Consider the following 17,912-nt stretch of genomic DNA (forward strand, 5'->3'; position numbering starts at 1 on the left):
CAACTTTGTCCTAGAGACACGGGGCCACTTGCTTTTTCATCAGGAGACCCCAAGAAGCACCCACACCAAATTTGGGGCTTCTAGTAATTGAGGAACCCTAACCCTAACCCTAGCTTCAGCCTTATCCAAACCCTAATTCAATGCAAGTCTATGGGGTGAAATTTCAACTTTTTCCTAGAGACACGGGGCCACTTGCTTTTTCATCAGGAGCCCCCAAGAAGCACCCACACCAAATTTGGGGCTTCTAGTTCTTGAGGAACCCTAACCCTAACCCTAACCCTAGCTTCAGCCTTATCCAAACCCTAATTCAATGCAAGTCTATGGGGTGAAATTTCAACTTTTTCCTAGAGACACGGGGCCACTTGCTTTTTCATCAGGAGCCCCCAAGAAGCACCCACACCAACTTTGGGGCTTCTAGTTCTTGAGGAACCCTAACCCTAACCCTAACCCTAACCCTAGCTTCAGCCTTATCCAAACCCTAATTCAATGCAAGTCTATGGGGTGAAATTTCAACTTTTTCCTAGAAACATGGGGCCACTTGCTTTTTCATCAGGAGCCCCCAAGAAGCGCCCACACCAAATTTGGGGCTTCTAGTTCTTGAGGGACCCTAACCCTAACCCTAACCCTAACCCTAGCTTCAGCCTTATCCAAACCCTAATTCAATGCAAGTCTATGGGGTGAAATTTCAACTTTGTCCTAGAGACATGGGGCCACTTGCTTTTTCATCAGGAGCCCCCAAGAAGCGCCCACACCAAATTTGGGGCTTCTAGTACTTGAGGAACCCTAACCCTAACCCTAACCCTAGCTTCAGCCTTATCCAAACCCTAATTCAATGCAAGTCTATGGGGTGAAATTTCAACTTTTTCCTAGAGACACGGGGCCACTTGCTTTTTCATCAGGAGCCCCCAAGAAGCACCCACACCAACTTTGGGGCTTCTAGTTCTTGAGGAACCCTAACCCTAACCCTAACCCTAACCCTAGCTTCAGCCTTATCCAAACCCTAATTCAATGCAAGTCTATGGGGTGAAATTTCAACTTTGTCCTAGAGACATGGGGCCACTTGCTTTTTCATCAGGAGCCCCCAAGAAGCGCCCACACCAAATTTGGGGCTTCTAGTACTTGAGGAACCCTAACCCTAACCCTAACCCTAACCCTAGCTTCAGCCTTATCCAAACCCTAATTCAATGCAAGTCTATGGGGTGAAATTTCAACTTTTTCCTAGAGACACGGGGCCACTTGCTTTTTCATCAGGAGCCCCCAAGAAGCACCCACACCAAATTTGGGGCTTCTAGTTCTTGAGGAACCCTAACCCTAACCCTAACCCTAGCTTCAGCCTTATCCAAACCCTAATTCAATGCAAGTCTATGGGGTGAAATTTCAACTTTGTCCTAGAGACACGGGGCCACTTGCTTTTTCATCAGGAGACCCCAAGAAGCACCCACACCAAATTTGGGGCTTCTAGTAATTGAGGAACCCTAACCCTAACCCTAGCTTCAGCCTTATCCAAACCCTAATTCAATGCAAGTCTATGGGGTGAAATTTCAACTTTTTCCTAGAGACACGGGGCCACTTGCTTTTTCATCAGGAGCCCCCAAGAAGCACCCACACCAAATTTGGGGCTTCTAGTTCTTGAGGAACCCTAACCCTAACCCTAACCCTAGCTTCAGCCTTATCCAAACCCTAATTCAATGCAAGTCTATGGGGTGAAATTTCAACTTTTTCCTAGAGACACGGGGCCACTTGCTTTTTCATCAGGAGCCCCCAAGAAGCACCCACACCAACTTTGGGGCTTCTAGTTCTTGAGGAACCCTAACCCTAACCCTAACCCTAACCCTAGCTTCAGCCTTATCCAAACCCTAATTCAATGCAAGTCTATGGGGTGAAATTTCAACTTTGTCCTAGAGACATGGGGCCACTTGCTTTTTCATCAGGAGCCCCCAAGAAGCGCCCACACCAAATTTGGGGCTTCTAGTACTTGAGGAACCCTAACCCTAACCCTAACCCTAACCCTAGCTTCAGCCTTATCCAAACCCTAATTCAATGCAAGTCTATGGGGTGAAATTTCAACTTTGTCCTAGAGACACGGGGCCACTTGCTTTTTCATCAGGAGCCCCCAAGAAGCACCCACACCAAATTTGGGGCTTCTAGTTCTTGAGGAACCCTAACCCTAACCCTAACTTCAGCCTTATCCAAACCCTAATTCAATGCAAGTCTATGGGGTGAAATTTCAACTTTGTCCTAGAGACACGGGGCCACTTGCTTTTTCATCAGGAGCCCCCAAGAAGCACCCACACCAAATTTGGGGCTTCTAGTACTTGAGGAACCCTAACCCTAACCCTAACCCTAGCTTCAGCCTTATCCAAACCCTAATTCAATGCAAGTCTATGGGGTGAAGTTTCAACTTTTTCCTAGAGACACGGGGCCACTTGCTTTTTCATCAGGAGCCCCCAAGAAGCACCCACACCAAATTTGGGGCTTCTAGTTCTTGAGGAACCCTAACCCTAACCCTAGCTTCAGCCTTATCCAAACCCTAATTCAATGCAAGTCTATGGGGTGAAATTTCAACTTTGTCCTAGAGACATGGGGCCACTTGCTTTTTCATCAGGAGCCCCTAAGAAGCGCCCACACCAAATTTGGGGCTTCTAGTACTTGAGGAACCCTAACCCTAACCCTAACCCTAACCCTAGCTTCAGCCTTATCCAAACCCTAATTCAATGCAAGTCTATGGGGTGAAATTTCAACTTTTTCCTAGAGACACGGGGCCACTTGCTTTTTCATCAGGAGCCCCCAAGAAGCACCCACACCAAATTTGGGGCTTCTAGTTCTTGAGGAACCCTAACCCTAACCCTAACCCTAGCTTCAGCCTTATCCAAACCCTAATTCAATGCAAGTCTATGGGGTGAAGTTTCAACTTTTTCCTAGAGACACGGGGCCACTTGCTTTTTCATCAGGAGCCCCCAAGAAGCACCCACACCAAATTTGGGGCTTCTAGTTCTTGAGGAACCCTAACCCTAACCCTAGCTTCAGCCTTATCCAAACCCTAATTCAATGCAAGTCTATGGGGTGAAATTTCAACTTTGTCCTAGAGACATGGGGCCACTTGCTTTTTCATCAGGAGCCCCTAAGAAGCGCCCACACCAAATTTGGGGCTTCTAGTACTTGAGGAACCCTAACCCTAACCCTAACCCTAGCTTCAGCCTTATCCAAACCCTAATTCAATGCAAGTCTATGGGGTGAAATTTCAACTTTTTCCTAGAGACACGGGGCCACTTGCTTTTTCATCAGGAGCCCCCAAGAAGCACCCACACCAAATTTGGGGCTTCTAGTTCTTGAGGAACCCTAACCCTAACCCTAACCCTAGCTTCAGCCTTATCCAAACCCTAATTCAATGCAAGTCTATGGGGTGAAATTTCAACTTTGTCCTAGAGACACGGGGCCACTTGCTTTTTCATCAGGAGCCCCCAAGAAGCACCCACACCAAATTTGGGGCTTCTAGTTCTTGAGGAACCCTAACCCTAACCCTAGCTTCAGCCTTATCCAAACCCTAATTCAATGCAAGTCTATGGGGTGAAATTTCAACTTTTTCCTAGAGACACGGGGCCACTTGCTTTTTCATCAGGAGCCCCTAAGAAGCGCCCACACCAAATTTGGGGCTTCTAGTACTTGAGGAACCCTAACCCTAACCCTAACCCTAACCCTAGCTTCAGCCTTATCCAAACCCTAATTCAATGCAAGTCTATGGGGTGAAATTTCAACTTTTTCCTAGAGACATGGGGCCACTTGCTTTTTCATCAGGAGCCCCCAAGAAGCGCCCACACCAAATTTGGGGCTTCTAGTTCTTGAGGAACCCTAACCCTAACCCTAACCCTAACCCTAGCTTCAGCCTTATCCAAACCCTAATTCAATGCAAGTCTATGGGGTGAAATTTCAACTTTTTCCTAGAGACATGGGGCCACTTGCTTTTTCATCAGGAGCCCCCAAGAAGCGCCCACACCAAATTTGGGGCTTCTAGTACTTGAGGAACCCTAACCCTAACCCTAACCCTAACCCTAGCTTCAGCCTTATCCAAACCCTAATTCAATGCAAGTCTATGGGGTGAAATTTCAACTTTTTCCTAGAGACACGGGGCCACTTGCTTTTTCATCAGGAGCCCCCAAGAAGCACCCACACCAAATTTGGGGCTTCTAGTTCTTGAGGAACCCTAACCCTAACCCTAACCCTAGCTTCAGCCTTATCCAAACCCTAATTCAATGCAAGTCTATGAGGTGAAATTTCAACTTTGTCCTAGAGACATGGGGCCACTTGCTTTTTCATCAGGAGCCCCCAAGAAGCGCCCACACCAAATTTGGGGCTTCTAGTACTTGAGGAACCCTAACCCTAACCCTAACCCTAGCTTCAGCCTTATCCAAACCCTAATTCAATGCAAGTCTATGGGGTGAAATTTCAACTTTTTCCTAGAGACACGGGGCCACTTGCTTTTTCATCAGGAGCCCCCAAGAAGCACCCACACCAAATTTGGGGCTTCTAGTTCTTGAGGAACCCTAACCCTAACCCTAACCCTAACCCTAGCTTCAGCCTTATCCAAACCCTAATTCAATGCAAGTCTATGGGGTGAAGTTTCAACTTTTTCCTAGAGACACGGGGCCACTTGCTTTTTCATCAGGAGCCCCCAAGAAGCGCCCACACCAAATTTAGGGCTTCTAGTACTTGAGGAACCCTAACCCTAACCCTAACCCTAACCCTAGCTTCAGCCTTATCCAAACCCTAATTCAATGCAAGTCTATGGGGTGAAATTTCAACTTTGTCCTAGAGACACGGGGCCACTTGCTTTTTCATCAGGAGCCCCCAAGAAGCACCCACACCAAATTTGGGGCTTCTAGTTCTTGAGGAACCCTAACCCTAACCCTAACTTCAGCCTTATCCAAACCCTAATTCAATGCAAGTCTATGGGGTGAAATTTCAACTTTGTCCTAGAGACACGGGGCCACTTGCTTTTTCATCAGGAGCCCCCAAGAAGCACCCACACCAAATTTGGGGCTTCTAGTACTTGAGGAACCCTAACCCTAACCCTAACCCTAACCCTAGCTTCAGCCTTATCCAAACCCTAATTCAATGCAAGTCTATGGGGTGAAGTTTCAACTTTTTCCTAGAGACACGGGGCCACTTGCTTTTTCATCAGGAGCCCCCAAGAAGCACCCACACCAAATTTGGGGCTTCTAGTTCTTGAGGAACCCTAACCCTAACCCTAGCTTCAGCCTTATCCAAACCCTAATTCAATGCAAGTCTATGGGGTGAAATTTCAACTTTGTCCTAGAGACATGGGGCCACTTGCTTTTTCATCAGGAGCCCCTAAGAAGCGCCCACACCAAATTTGGGGCTTCTAGTACTTGAGGAACCCTAACCCTAACCCTAACCCTAACCCTAGCTTCAGCCTTATCCAAACCCTAATTCAATGCAAGTCTATGGGGTGAAATTTCAACTTTTTCCTAGAGACACGGGGCCACTTGCTTTTTCATCAGGAGCCCCCAAGAAGCACCCACACCAAATTTGGGGCTTCTAGTTCTTGAGGAACCCTAACCCTAACCCTAACCCTAGCTTCAGCCTTATCCAAACCCTAATTCAATGCAAGTCTATGGGGTGAAGTTTCAACTTTTTCCTAGAGACACGGGGCCACTTGCTTTTTCATCAGGAGCCCCCAAGAAGCACCCACACCAAATTTGGGGCTTCTAGTTCTTGAGGAACCCTAACCCTAACCCTAGCTTCAGCCTTATCCAAACCCTAATTCAATGCAAGTCTATGGGGTGAAATTTCAACTTTGTCCTAGAGACATGGGGCCACTTGCTTTTTCATCAGGAGCCCCTAAGAAGCGCCCACACCAAATTTGGGGCTTCTAGTACTTGAGGAACCCTAACCCTAACCCTAACCCTAACCCTAGCTTCAGCCTTATCCAAACCCTAATTCAATGCAAGTCTATGGGGTGAAATTTCAACTTTTTCCTAGAGACACGGGGCCACTTGCTTTTTCATCAGGAGCCCCCAAGAAGCACCCACACCAAATTTGGGGCTTCTAGTTCTTGAGGAACCCTAACCCTAACCCTAACCCTAACCCTAGCTTCAGCCTTATCCAAACCCTAATTCAATGCAAGTCTATGGGGTGAAATTTCAACTTTGTCCTAGAGACACGGGGCCACTTGCTTTTTCATCAGGAGCCCCCAAGAAGCACCCACACCAAATTTGGGGCTTCTAGTTCTTGAGGAACCCTAACCCTAACCCTAGCTTCAGCCTTATCCAAACCCTAATTCAATGCAAGTCTATGGGGTGAAATTTCAACTTTGTCCTAGAGACATGGGGCCACTTGCTTTTTCATCAGGAGCCCCCAAGAAGCGCCCACACCAAATTTGGGGCTTCTAGTACTTGAGGAACCCTAACCCTAACCCTAACCCTAACCCTAGCTTCAGCCTTATCCAAACCCTAATTCAATGCAAGTCTATGGGGTGAAATTTCAACTTTTTCCTAGAGACACGGGGCCACTTGCTTTTTCATCAGGAGCCCCCAAGAAGCACCCACACCAAATTTGGGGCTTCTAGTTCTTGAGGAACCCTAACCCTAACCCTAACCCTAACCCTAGCTTCAGCCTTATCCAAACCCTAATTCAATGCAAGTCTATGGGGTGAAGTTTCAACTTTTTCCTAGAGACACGGGGCCACTTGCTTTTTCATCAGGAGCCCCCAAGAAGCACCCACACCAAATTTGGGGCTTCTAGTTCTTGAGGAACCCTAACCCTAACCCTAGCTTCAGCCTTATCCAAACCCTAATTCAATGCAAGTCTATGGGGTGAAATTTCAACTTTGTCCTAGAGACATGGGGCCACTTGCTTTTTCATCAGGAGCCCCTAAGAAGCGCCCACACCAAATTTGGGGCTTCTAGTACTTGAGGAACCCTAACCCTAACCCTAACCCTAACCCTAGCTTCAGCCTTATCCAAACCCTAATTCAATGCAAGTCTATGGGGTGAAATTTCAACTTTTTCCTAGAGACACGGGGCCACTTGCTTTTTCATCAGGAGCCCCCAAGAAGCACCCACACCAAATTTGGGGCTTCTAGTTCTTGAGGAACCCTAACCCTAACCCTAACCCTAGCTTCAGCCTTATCCAAACCCTAATTCAATGCAAGTCTATGGGGTGAAGTTTCAACTTTTTCCTAGAGACACGGGGCCACTTGCTTTTTCATCAGGAGCCCCCAAGAAGCACCCACACCAAATTTGGGGCTTCTAGTTCTTGAGGAACCCTAACCCTAACCCTAGCTTCAGCCTTATCCAAACCCTAATTCAATGCAAGTCTATGGGGTGAAATTTCAACTTTGTCCTAGAGACATGGGGCCACTTGCTTTTTCATCAGGAGCCCCTAAGAAGCGCCCACACCAAATTTGGGGCTTCTAGTACTTGAGGAACCCTAACCCTAACCCTAACCCTAACCCTAGCTTCAGCCTTATCCAAACCCTAATTCAATGCAAGTCTATGGGGTGAAATTTCAACTTTTTCCTAGAGACACGGGGCCACTTGCTTTTTCATCAGGAGCCCCCAAGAAGCACCCACACCAAATTTGGGGCTTCTAGTTCTTGAGGAACCCTAACCCTAACCCTAACCCTAGCTTCAGCCTTATCCAAACCCTAATTCAATGCAAGTCTATGGGGTGAAGTTTCAACTTTTTCCTAGAGACACGGGGCCACTTGCTTTTTCATCAGGAGCCCCCAAGAAGCACCCACACCAAATTTGGGGCTTCTAGTTCTTGAGGAACCCTAACCCTAACCCTAGCTTCAGCCTTATCCAAACCCTAATTCAATGCAAGTCTATGGGGTGAAATTTCAACTTTGTCCTAGAGACATGGGGCCACTTGCTTTTTCATCAGGAGCCCCTAAGAAGCGCCCACACCAAATTTGGGGCTTCTAGTACTTGAGGAACCCTAACCCTAACCCTAACCCTAACCCTAGCTTCAGCCTTATCCAAACCCTAATTCAATGCAAGTCTATGGGGTGAAATTTCAACTTTTTCCTAGAGACACGGGGCCACTTGCTTTTTCATCAGGAGCCCCCAAGAAGCACCCACACCAAATTTGGGGCTTCTAGTTCTTGAGGAACCCTAACCCTAACCCTAACCCTAACCCTAGCTTCAGCCTTATCCAAACCCTAATTCAATGCAAGTCTATGGGGTGAAATTTCAACTTTGTCCTAGAGACACGGGGCCACTTGCTTTTTCATCAGGAGCCCCCAAGAAGCACCCACACCAAATTTGGGGCTTCTAGTTCTTGAGGAACCCTAACCCTAACCCTAGCTTCAGCCTTATCCAAACCCTAATTCAATGCAAGTCTATGGGGTGAAATTTCAACTTTGTCCTAGAGACATGGGGCCACTTGCTTTTTCATCAGGAGCCCCCAAGAAGCGCCCACACCAAATTTGGGGCTTCTAGTACTTGAGGAACCCTAACCCTAACCCTAACCCTAACCCTAGCTTCAGCCTTATCCAAACCCTAATTCAATGCAAGTCTATGGGGTGAAATTTCAACTTTTTCCTAGAGACACGGGGCCACTTGCTTTTTCATCAGGAGCCCCCAAGAAGCACCCACACCAAATTTGGGGCTTCTAGTTCTTGAGGAACCCTAACCCTAACCCTAACCCTAACCCTAGCTTCAGCCTTATCCAAACCCTAATTCAATGCAAGTCTATGGGGTGAAGTTTCAACTTTTTCCTAGAGACACGGGGCCACTTGCTTTTTCATCAGGAGCCCCCAAGAAGCACCCACACCAAATTTGGGGCTTCTAGTTCTTGAGGAACCCTAACCCTAACCCTAGCTTCAGCCTTATCCAAACCCTAATTCAATGCAAGTCTATGGGGTGAAATTTCAACTTTGTCCTAGAGACATGGGGCCACTTGCTTTTTCATCAGGAGCCCCTAAGAAGCGCCCACACCAAATTTGGGGCTTCTAGTACTTGAGGAACCCTAACCCTAACCCTAACCCTAACCCTAGCTTCAGCCTTATCCAAACCCTAATTCAATGCAAGTCTATGGGGTGAAATTTCAACTTTTTCCTAGAGACACGGGGCCACTTGCTTTTTCATCAGGAGCCCCCAAGAAGCACCCACACCAAATTTGGGGCTTCTAGTTCTTGAGGAACCCTAACCCTAACCCTAACCCTAGCTTCAGCCTTATCCAAACCCTAATTCAATGCAAGTCTATGGGGTGAAGTTTCAACTTTTTCCTAGAGACACGGGGCCACTTGCTTTTTCATCAGGAGCCCCCAAGAAGCACCCACACCAAATTTGGGGCTTCTAGTTCTTGAGGAACCCTAACCCTAACCCTAGCTTCAGCCTTATCCAAACCCTAATTCAATGCAAGTCTATGGGGTGAAATTTCAACTTTGTCCTAGAGACATGGGGCCACTTGCTTTTTCATCAGGAGCCCCTAAGAAGCGCCCACACCAAATTTGGGGCTTCTAGTACTTGAGGAACCCTAACCCTAACCCTAACCCTAACCCTAGCTTCAGCCTTATCCAAACCCTAATTCAATGCAAGTCTATGGGGTGAAATTTCAACTTTTTCCTAGAGACACGGGGCCACTTGCTTTTTCATCAGGAGCCCCCAAGAAGCACCCACACCAAATTTGGGGCTTCTAGTTCTTGAGGAACCCTAACCCTAACCCTAACCCTAACCCTAGCTTCAGCCTTATCCAAACCCTAATTCAATGCAAGTCTATGGGGTGAAATTTCAACTTTGTCCTAGAGACACGGGGCCACTTGCTTTTTCATCAGGAGCCCCCAAGAAGCACCCACACCAAATTTGGGGCTTCTAGTTCTTGAGGAACCCTAACCCTAACCCTAGCTTCAGCCTTATCCAAACCCTAATTCAATGCAAGTCTATGGGGTGAAATTTCAACTTTGTCCTAGAGACATGGGGCCACTTGCTTTTTCATCAGGAGCCCCCAAGAAGCGCCCACACCAAATTTGGGGCTTCTAGTACTTGAGGAACCCTAACCCTAACCCTAACCCTAACCCTAGCTTCAGCCTTATCCAAACCCTAATTCAATGCAAGTCTATGGGGTGAAATTTCAACTTTTTCCTAGAGACACGGGGCCACTTGCTTTTTCATCAGGAGCCCCCAAGAAGCACCCACACCAAATTTGGGGCTTCTAGTTCTTGAGGAACCCTAACCCTAACCCTAACCCTAACCCTAGCTTCAGCCTTATCCAAACCCTAATTCAATGCAAGTCTATGGGGTGAAATTTCAACTTTTTCCTAGAGACACGGGGCCACTTGCTTTTTCATCAGGAGCCCCTAAGAAGCGCCCACACCAAATTTGGGGCTTCTAGTACTTGAGGAACCCTAACCCTAACCCTAACCCTAGCTTCAGCCTTATCCAAACCCTAATTCAATGCAAGTCTATGGGGTGAAATTTCAACTTTTTCCTAGAGACATGGGGCCACTTGCTTTTTCATCAGGAGCCCCCAAGAAGCGCCCACACCAAATTTGGGGCTTCTAGTTCTTGAGGAACCCTAACCCTAACCCTAACCCTAACCCTAGCTTCAGCCTTATCCAAACCCTAATTCAATGCAAGTCTATGGGGTGAAATTTCAACTTTTTCCTAGAGACACGGGGCCACTTGCTTTTTCATCAGGAGCCCCTAAGAAGCGCCCACACCAAATTTGGGGCTTCTAGTACTTGAGGAACCCTAACCCTAACCCTAACCCTAGCTTCAGCCTTATCCAAACCCTAATTCAATGCAAGTCTATGGGGTGAAATTTCAACTTTTTCCTAGAGACATGGGGCCACTTGCTTTTTCATCAGGAGCCCCCAAGAAGCACCCACACCAAATTTGGGGCTTCTAGTTCTTGAGGAACCCTAACCCTAACCCTAACCCTAGCTTCAGCCTTATCCAAACCCTAATTCAATGCAAGTCTATGGGGTGAAGTTTCAACTTTTTCCTAGAGACACGGGGCCACTTGCTTTTTCATCAGGAGCCCCCAAGAAGCACCCACACCAAATTTGGGGCTTCTAGTTCTTGAGGAACCCTAACCCTAACCCTAGCTTCAGCCTTATCCAAACCCTAATTCAATGCAAGTCTATGGGGTGAAATTTCAACTTTGTCCTAGAGACATGGGGCCACTTGCTTTTTCATCAGGAGCCCCTAAGAAGCGCCCACACCAAATTTGGGGCTTCTAGTACTTGAGGAACCCTAACCCTAACCCTAACCCTAACCCTAGCTTCAGCCTTATCCAAACCCTAATTCAATGCAAGTCTATGGGGTGAAATTTCAACTTTTTCCTAGAGACACGGGGCCACTTGCTTTTTCATCAGGAGCCCCCAAGAAGCACCCACACCAAATTTGGGGCTTCTAGTTCTTGAGGAACCCTAACCCTAACCCTAACCCTAACCCTAGCTTCAGCCTTATCCAAACCCTAATTCAATGCAAGTCTATGGGGTGAAATTTCAACTTTGTCCTAGAGACACGGGGCCACTTGCTTTTTCATCAGGAGCCCCCAAGAAGCACCCACACCAAATTTGGGGCTTCTAGTTCTTGAGGAACCCTAACCCTAACCCTAGCTTCAGCCTTATCCAAACCCTAATTCAATGCAAGTCTATGGGGTGAAATTTCAACTTTGTCCTAGAGACATGGGGCCACTTGCTTTTTCATCAGGAGCCCCCAAGAAGCGCCCACACCAAATTTGGGGCTTCTAGTACTTGAGGAACCCTAACCCTAACCCTAACCCTAACCCTAGCTTCAGCCTTATCCAAACCCTAATTCAATGCAAGTCTATGGGGTGAAATTTCAACTTTTTCCTAGAGACACGGGGCCACTTGCTTTTTCATCAGGAGCCCCCAAGAAGCACCCACACCAAATTTGGGGCTTCTAGTTCTTGAGGAACCCTAACCCTAACCCTAACCCTAACCCTAGCTTCAGCCTTATCCAAACCCTAATTCAATGCAAGTCTATGGGGTGAAGTTTCAACTTTTTCCTAGAGACACGGGGCCACTTGCTTTTTCATCAGGAGCCCCCAAGAAGCACCCACACCAAATTTGGGGCTTCTAGTTCTTGAGGAACCCTAACCCTAACCCTAGCTTCAGCCTTATCCAAACCCTAATTCAATGCAAGTCTATGGGGTGAAATTTCAACTTTGTCCTAGAGACATGGGGCCACTTGCTTTTTCATCAGGAGCCCCTAAGAAGCGCCCACACCAAATTTGGGGCTTCTAGTACTTGAGGAACCCTAACCCTAACCCTAACCCTAACCCTAGCTTCAGCCTTATCCAAACCCTAATTCAATGCAAGTCTATGGGGTGAAATTTCAACTTTTTCCTAGAGACACGGGGCCACTTGCTTTTTCATCAGGAGCCCCCAAGAAGCACCCACACCAAATTTGGGGCTTCTAGTTCTTGAGGAACCCTAACCCTAACCCTAACCCTAGCTTCAGCCTTATCCAAACCCTAATTCAATGCAAGTCTATGGGGTGAAGTTTCAACTTTTTCCTAGAGACACGGGGCCACTTGCTTTTTCATCAGGAGCCCCCAAGAAGCACCCACACCAAATTTGGGGCTTCTAGTTCTTGAGGAACCCTAACCCTAACCCTAGCTTCAGCCTTATCCAAACCCTAATTCAATGCAAGTCTATGGGGTGAAATTTCAACTTTGTCCTAGAGACATGGGGCCACTTGCTTTTTCATCAGGAGCCCCTAAGAAGCGCCCACACCAAATTTGGGGCTTCTAGTACTTGAGGAACCCTAACCCTAACCCTAACCCTAACCCTAGCTTCAGCCTTATCCAAACCCTAATTCAATGCAAGTCTATGGGGTGAAATTTCAACTTTTTCCTAGAGACACGGGGCCACTTGCTTTTTCATCAGGAGCCCCCAAGAAGCACCCACACCAAATTTGGGGCTTCTAGTTCTTGAGGAACCCTAACCCTAACCCTAACCCTAACCCTAGCTTCAGCCTTATCCAAACCCTAATTCAATGCAAGTCTATGGGGTGAAATTTCAACTTTGTCCTAGAGACACGGGGCCACTTGCTTTTTCATCAGGAGCCCCCAAGAAGCACCCACACCAAATTTGGGGCTTCTAGTTCTTGAGGAACCCTAACCCTAACCCTAGCTTCAGCCTTATCCAAACCCTAATTCAATGCAAGTCTATGGGGTGAAATTTCAACTTTGTCCTAGAGACATGGGGCCACTTGCTTTTTCATCAGGAGCCCCCAAGAAGCGCCCACACCAAATTTGGGGCTTCTAGTACTTGAGGAACCCTAACCCTAACCCTAACCCTAACCCTAGCTTCAGCCTTATCCAAACCCTAATTCAATGCAAGTCTATGGGGTGAAATTTCAACTTTTTCCTAGAGACACGGGGCCACTTGCTTTTTCATCAGGAGCCCCCAAGAAGCACCCACACCAAATTTGGGGCTTCTAGTTCTTGAGGAACCCTAACCCTAACCCTAACCCTAACCCTAGCTTCAGCCTTATCCAAACCCTAATTCAATGCAAGTCTATGGGGTGAAATTTCAACTTTTTCCTAGAGACACGGGGCCACTTGCTTTTTCATCAGGAGCCCCTAAGAAGCGCCCACACCAAATTTGGGGCTTCTAGTACTTGAGGAACCCTAACCCTAACCCTAACCCTAGCTTCAGCCTTATCCAAACCCTAATTCAATGCAAGTCTATGGGGTGAAATTTCAACTTTTTCCTAGAGACATGGGGCCACTTGCTTTTTCATCAGGAGCCCCCAAGAAGCGCCCACACCAAATTTGGGGCTTCTAGTTCTTGAGGAACCCTAACCCTAACCCTAACCCTAACCCTAGCTTCAGCCTTATCCAAACCCTAATTCAATGCAAGTCTATGGGGTGAAATTTCAACTTTTTCCTAGAGACACGGGGCCACTTGCTTTTTCATCAGGAGCCCCTAAGAAGCGCCCACACCAAATTTGGGGCTTCTAGTACTTGAGGAACCCTAACCCTAACCCTAACCCCAGCTTCAGCCTTATCCAAACCCTAATTCAATGCAAGTCTATGGGGTGAAATTTCAACTTTTTCCTAGAGACATGGGGCCACTTGCTTTTTCATCAGGAGCCCCCAAGAAGCGCCCACACCAAATTTGGGGCTTCTAGTTCTTGAGGAACCCTAACCCTAACCCTAACCCTAACCCTAGCTTCAGCCTTATCCAAACCCTAATTCAATGCAAGTCTATGGGGTGAAATTTCAACTTTTTCCTAGAGACATGGGGCCACTTGCTTTTTCATCAGGAGCCCCCAAGAAGCGCCCACACCAAATTTGGGGCTTCTAGTACTTGAGGAACCCTAACCCTAACCCTAACCCTAACCCTAGCTTCAGCCTTATCCAAACCCTAATTCAATGCAAGTCTATGGGGTGAAATTTCAACTTTTTCCTAGAGACACGGGGCCACTTGCTTTTTCATCAGGAGCCCCCAAGAAGCACCCACACCAAATTTGGGGCTTCTAGTTCTTGAGGAACCCTAACCCTAACCCTAACCCTAGCTTCAGCCTTATCCAAACCCTAATTCAATGCAAGTCTATGAGGTGAAATTTCAACTTTGTCCTAGAGACATGGGGCCACTTGCTTTTTCATCAGGAGCCCCCAAGAAGCGCCCACACCAAATTTGGGGCTTCTAGTACTTGAGGAACCCTAACCCTAACCCTAACCCTAGCTTCAGCCTTATCCAAACCCTAATTCAATGCAAGTCTATGGGGTGAAATTTCAACTTTTTCCTAGAGACACGGGGCCACTTGCTTTTTCATCAGGAGCCCCCAAGAAGCACCCACACCAAATTTGGGGCTTCTAGTTCTTGAGGAACCCTAACCCTAACCCTAACCCTAGCTTCAGCCTTATCCAAACCCTAATTCAATGCAAGTCTATGGGGTGAAATTTCAACTTTGTCCTAGAGACACGGGGCCACTTGCTTTTTCATCAGGAGCCCCCAAGAAGCACCCACACCAAATTTGGGGCTTCTAGTACTTGAGGAACCCTAACCCTAACCCTAGCTTCAGCCTTATCCAAACCCTAATTCAATGCAAGTCTATGGGGTGAAATTTCCACTTTGTCCTAGAGACATGGGGCCACTTGCAGGTTCATCAGGAGCCCCCAAGACACACCCACGTCAAATTTGAAAAATATTGTGATGTCAATGGTAAAGTTGTCAACTGAGGAGTTCCCCAAAAAGACGATGCTGAAGTTGCTTCTTAGGTTTCGATTCCACCTTCAAAAAAATTCCGCAATTTGACCGCTGTGTGGAATCACTTTACATTTACATCACTTTTTAACTAAAATAAGAACCTTAATCATTAATCAAGCTTAATCTATTCTTTGTTCATTCGTAGACAAAGCCTGTTCTTCTATTATGCGCTCTTAATTAACGCCTGTCTGCTTTTAAGAGACTGAACTTTTTTTAAGGAAGCGCTGCAAAGACAATTGATTGTTAACAACCATCAGAGGCCACAGAAAATTCACCGCAACGCCGGCTGCAGGTGCCCTGACATGCCCCTAGGTGGCGCACTGTGGCTTACGTAGCCCAAGTGTTGCAACACTCGACCAGTTCTAGGGTCGGAGGAGTAGGAGTAAGATTGACGACTCAGGGACATTCACTTTATACAAAAGGCCGGCTGTTTACTACAAAAAGTTAAGCATGGAAAAACCACAATACACAAAGAACATTTCCTGCAGGTTCTATAAAAAGAAAAGTAATAAGACACAAAGCAGAAAAAAATAAATGAAAGTATTTTAGTCACTTTCCCTCTTTTAGCTATTTTAGGAACTAATTTAAAGTAAATTAAGTTCTGTTTGACCTCTCTAGGTTAGAACTATTTAGGACTCCTATTTTATTTCTATTTATTCTATTTAGTAGTTAAATTTAATTTCTTTCCCTGCACGGTAAATAAACTTAAATTTAAAAGGAAAATAACCGTGGACCACTACAATTCAAAGCACATTCAAAGTAAACAAGTACAAAAGTAAAGAAAAGTTTTCCACCTTAAATCAATTGCTCAACTAAAATGTGGGTTCAAAAGTTCAATAAAAAAAAACTCAGTCCGATTTGGTTCAAGGAGAAAAAAAAAAAGAAAGAATGTTGCAACTAATCAAAATTCAAAGTCAAAATTCAAAGTTCTCAGTTCAATTAAAAAAAACAAAAATCTCCGTTCCCGGTTCAGCTCAAAAACAAAACAAAAATCTCCGCTCTAAAGTCTGGAACTCCTACCCCCTTTGGTAAGAAGTTACCAAATGAAATCTTGGGTCTGGCTCGCCTCGTTCACGTGCGTGCACGCCTGCACACCGATGCTGCTTCTCGCCACGTCCAAAATCCAACTCACTCCGTCTCAGACAAAACTACGTAATACGCAACATTCATACGATATACACAGTATCACTCAGTCATAAACAACAAAATAATAACTTGATAATAACTTGGTAACAGTGTGCAACAAAGAATTCAACCGCAGACAGCTAAGAGTGGGGGGAAAAAAACATGACACGGTAAAATACAATAAAACAAACACAAACTCACCGAAACCAACGTAGTTTTAGTTTCGTTATGATACCTGTCGGTTCCCGAACAGGTAAATGCTTTTTCCCGAAATCAATTTGCTTAATTGGTCGCCGCTCGTTTCTCCCAATTCTCTTCTCATCTGCTCCGTCTCTGCTGCAGCGTCACCAGGTGCTGCGTCTCAGCAGTCACCGAAAGCGGAAGTGACGTCAATTCTCTATCCTCATATTTTTTATATTAAATTATTATTGTTACTTTTTTTTTTGTTGCATTAATTAATATTAAACTTTTTTTAACGTTTTAATCCTATTTATTAAATTATGTTTATATCTATTTGTTATCTATTTTGACATGGTTATACTTACACAAAAAGAATTTGCCAACTCCACCTGTCCAGCACAGGAAGGAACCAACCAACACCCCCCCCCCCACACACACACAACCACCCTAGTGCTTAGTTTTGCCACTGCTCATCTGTCTTTTAATCTCCATTTTTAAAAATTATTATTATAAAACAACGACAACATTTCACATCAACACACAATTCATATCCTGATTCAGTGGTAGTTTTTCCTAGCACAGAACAGGGACATGTGTTTCATCCTGGAAAACATGTGAGTGTTTAAATAGCCCGATGGACGGGACGCAGGGATGTACAGAGGCAGCAGAGTTTCCACACAGGCCGATGAGTCTGCATCTTGTACCGCCCACGGGTTCAGCGGGATGTACGGGAAGAGGAGCTGGAAGCGAGCGTGGAAACAAATTCCCAACATTTTCTCTCTATATGTATTGAACACATTTAACCCCCCTACTTTTTTCTTAAAAAAAAAAAGAGGGGAAACTGCCCACAAAGACCCAATCAAAACAGCTCTGCGACCCACTTTTGGGTCGTAAGCCACCAGTTGAGAAACGCGGTTCTAGTGTCAATGAAGCAAATGAGAACGAGCACACAAGGAGAACCAGAGGTCTCTGATGGTTCCTGTTTTTCTGCACCACCACCAGTTTGGGTTCGTGCACAACCCAGCTGAGCTCTAATCTGCCTCAGCTGATGATCCGACATGTCAAAATAAACTATTTTGTCAGCACAAACACGTCGACGTGACTTTGCACAAACCTCAGCTGCACAAAAGGTTATTTTACGATGTGGGTGAAGCACGAGAGAGGCTGAATGGAAACATTGCAGGCGGAGAAACGTGGCCTTCACACTTCCCAAAACTCCAGCGTTTCACATCCCATAAAGTCGTTGGGTTCACCGGCTCAGTTGTTCAGTTGTTTTGGAGCCATGTTGTCCAGAAATAGGCCATAGAGGCGATGGGTTTCGAGGAATAGTTTAGGTGATAAAATTCAGTTCCACTGGCACTGAGATGATGAACCCAAAGTTCAGGCTTTTACT

This window comes from Nelusetta ayraudi, unplaced genomic scaffold (genome assembly GCF_046127955.1).
Source record: "Nelusetta ayraudi isolate G7.1 ecotype Tasmania unplaced genomic scaffold, CSIRO-AGI_Nayr_v1 ptg000205l, whole genome shotgun sequence".
Taxonomy (NCBI): domain Eukaryota; kingdom Metazoa; phylum Chordata; class Actinopteri; order Tetraodontiformes; family Monacanthidae; genus Nelusetta; species Nelusetta ayraudi.